This window comes from Panicum hallii, chromosome 7, assembly GCF_002211085.1.
Source record: "Panicum hallii strain FIL2 chromosome 7, PHallii_v3.1, whole genome shotgun sequence".
Lineage (NCBI taxonomy): Eukaryota > Viridiplantae > Streptophyta > Magnoliopsida > Poales > Poaceae > Panicum > Panicum hallii.
The window spans coordinates 147,446-151,457 of record NC_038048.1 but is presented as its reverse complement, the minus strand read 5'-3'; positions in this window follow the sequence as shown (position 1 = coordinate 151,457).

The following is a 4,012-nucleotide window of genomic DNA, read 5'->3' as shown; positions in this document are numbered from 1 at the left end:
GGGCTGGGGTTAGTCAAATTAATATCTTTCGAACCTTGGTTCGGGGCTTCAGAGAAATCCGCGACGAGAATCCCGGGGTCTTCAGAATAACCTCCTTCTGGTTCCGGGATTAGCTGGTAATCTCCGTCAGCGAGAGTGGTCGAGTCTACATGATGTGCAAAGGTATAAATTATGGAATGCATATACTTTTATTTTAATTCGCGATATAGTTGCAATCCAATTAAAAGAACACTATATTACAACAAACAACCTAACTACCCTGTACTGGGCAGTCATTTATCGGGTATTATGTGTTTTATCTAAACCCATTAAACAACAGGGCTAATTACACTAATTATCTAACTAGTGGCACGGAGCAACAGGTGGGTTGGTTCCTAACAATTATATTAAAAAGCTTCATTCATTGACTACACTAATTATTTACATGAACCTTATGTTATTATTATATTATGGACTAATTATATTATGTCCAATTTGTTTGACACCTAATCCTTGGTTGGAAATTTAATAACATGTTACACCATTAAAGAACAGTACCCTAAAATATTTCCATGATTTTTGAGCATTAAAAATCTATAAAAATTAATTATATAAGATGAACTATACCTCATTTCTAATTAAACTTGTACATTAAGAAAATAGTACCTAAATATTGGGATAATTATTTTTCTTCAATTCTACATGTTAAAATAAAATTAACACAACTGGTTTCACCATTTTATCATTTTTCTATGAATTACTATGCATTTTCTAAGCTTACAAGTAACTAAACTTAACATTTAAATTAGATCATCAAACATTCAGAAACTGACGTTTATCCTTTAAGTAAAGTTGTAGATCTTTAACTAAGGGTTCCAACAAAATTTAGTTTACATTTTTATGATTTTTCCTCGAATTGATATAGCATTTCAAAGTTGACAACATAAATTACACAAGGGGGTCCTTCGGGCACTATTCAGCTGAGTCTATAGCTTTACAGAAAACCCCTTGGGTTTTTAAGTCTTCTAACCCGAGGTCCTTGGGCTGTGAACCGAAGCAGAGCAAGGCGGGGGTGGTCCTGTTCCGGCGACGGCGGTCACCGGCGGCGAGGTCCAAGGGCAGGGGAGGACTCAGAGGCTTACGGTGGTTCTGTTGCGCCACTTGTCGAGGGCTGGGGTGGCCGGAATGATAGATCTCGACGAGGGCCCGAGGCGGCGGCGGAGGGGTCACCGTCGACGGCAAGGCTTCGGCGGTGAATGTCGGCAGGAGACCTGCGCACGAGAACCAGTAAGTCACGGGGAAGGTGTACGTGCAACCAATTGGATGAATATGTGCTGGATCAAGGGTGACCGACGGAGACCGAAGCGGCGGCGGCGAGGAAGAAAGCCGGCGAGCGTCGGGGAGTCGAGGTGGTGGATTAGAGAGCTAATGGATGGGTCGGGGAGCTTCACAGGGATGATGTAGTGCTGGCTAGAGGGTTGTGGTGGCGCGGGAGGGCTCGGAGTGAGCTGTCCACGGTGAACCGAAGGCGGCGGCGGACGGTGGCCGTCGGAGATGAAGCTCCGGTTGAAATTGGAGGGCAACGGTTGGTCGATGAGCACTAGTGAACTATGGGGAAGCTTGCGCAAGGGTTGATTGGAGCGGAGAGGGTCTGGTGCTGGCTGCCCACGGGCGTGCCGTGCGTGGCCGGAGCAAGAGAAGACGGCGGCGGTGGAATGTGGGTCGAGCGCTCGGAATTGGGCACTAGAACTGGCAGAACAGGATGTAGGCGTTGAAGTGATGCTGCTGCACGCGAGAGATAGGAAGTTAAGGCGCGGCGGTGGGCTGTCCACGGCGACGAGGAGGTGGCGGCCGGCGGAGGCTTGGGGTCGTCGTGGCGTGCGCGCGAGAGGGCAGCAGGGGAGAGGAAATGGACCGGGAGAGGAAGGAGGCGACGCGTGGAAAAGATCTCAGCAGGAGGTGGCGCTGCGGCGGCGGTGAAGCGGCGGCTAGAGGGGCAGCGCTGCCAGCGGCAGGCGAGCAGAGCAGGGACCCACGTGCGCGAGGAGGAAGTAGAGAGGGGAGAGGTCCGGGGGACTGGTTTGTGATTTCCAAAAAGTGTAGGGACCCCTCGGTAAACTAAAATTTCTCACTGCTACAAAGGTCAAATGAGAAAATGCTCAACATGAAAGTTGTAGAGTTTTTCAAACTCTACAACATTGCTTTAGGGCTTAGGTTCAGAAACTCAAAGTTTACAACTCTATAAGTTAAGTTTATGAATAAAGGTAGAATTTAAATTACTTTTGTCTTTGTTCAAATAATTTGATCAAACTTTGGGTATGTTTACAAATTTTCCTGGGATGTCATGATTACTGGTATTTTTGCACATTAGTCCTTAAGTAAAGCTGAATTTGACTTTTATATTCCAACCATTTCACATGTAAACCCTTATATTTGTGTTAATTACACATAGGTTCTTAGTTTCATACAAAGTCTATTTCTCTTAGGTTTTAACTTAATATTTATACTTTTCTTCTCTATGGTCATTTGAATTTGACATTTTAATAGCATTTTTACACAATTGCACATAGGGACTTATAAAATTCATACTTTACAAATATACCCCTAGTTCTTTGTACAACTCATATACACCATAGCATGATACAATTCACTAATACCTAGTGTCTATATTTCTAATTACCTAAATGTTACAACGGCGGCCGGCGAGGGGACGCAGCCAAGAGCGCGAGCGGGGTGAGGGCGGCGTTCGCACGAGGGTCTTGGCATGACGTGGTGGGGATGCTCACCCGCAGCACGAACGGGTAGAGCAGGGCGGCAAGCGGCGAGGAGCGGCAGCAGCGGACCGAGGCCAACGTCGAGGAGCTCCTGCGGAAAAGGAAGAAGGCCAGTGAGGGTTTGAATCGAGCAAGGGAGTTGAGGAGGTGCCGTGCACACGGAGAATCGGAAGGGGGCTCACCGGCGGCAGCGAATCTCGGCGGCCGGCGGAGAGGAGGAAGGAGGAGGTGGCGGGAGGCGGAAGGGCTATGGTTTTCGGGAGAAAGGAGGAGCGGCGTTTGAATGGAGTGAGGGAGGAAGGCGAGCGGCCGCGGGGTGGCTTTCCATCCGCGGCCACGCTGGCCCAGCCAGCGGCCAACAGCGTGGCGCCGCCGCGTGGGCTGGCCAACGGGCGAAGCCGCAGGCGCGAGGAAGGTGGAGGCGGAGGCTGACGGGTGGGCCTAGGGCGAGTGGAAAAAGAAAGACGGTGATTCAACTTCCAAATATAAAAACTAGTACTTCCCGAGCTTCAAAAATTGCCAAAAATTTACTGGAGCATGATCAAACTGCCAAGAGCACAATGCAATAACAAAAACTCATCTCACAGAAATTCAAATAAAATTACAGTTTTCAAAACTTCCAAAAATTTTATGGATCGGGATAAACATCACAAAATTGAGAAAAAATATTTACAATTCACCATTTGAAATCTAGTATTTGAATAAATTTTTTGGGAGCACAGCTACTTAGCAAAATTTAAACTTGCTTCACAACATTCACTTAAACAAGGCAAGAAAATTAATTAATTCAAGCCAATTACATGCACATGATGCTTCACTATACTTGGATGATTATGCTTGGATGATGCTTATGATGATATTATTTTAATTGTTAACCATGTTTATCAACTTTGGATTGTGATAAAGATGAGTAAAGGTGGGCAGCGTGAGGCCCTCTCTCCACCTCACATTTTCCTCCAGCCGTACCTGCGCCCCTTCATCCTCCCTCCGTCTGGCTTCTCCTCAAAGCTTGCACTTGCCTCCTCTGTTTCTCCCTCCAGCAAAGAGCTCGTGCTGCCGCTACTGCAAGTGCCAGCATCGTGCCCCATATGAGGGGGGCGCAACACCAGCACAGGGAGAGAGTAGACACCCGCTGTCCAAGCAGCTGCGCTCGCAGGGGAGAGAGAGATGGATGGATGGAGCTAGCTTTGGCCCAGGCACTCGAGGAGAGTAAAGACGTAGAAAGACGAGTGGTGCTCAGTGCCAGCTGCTTCCCACGT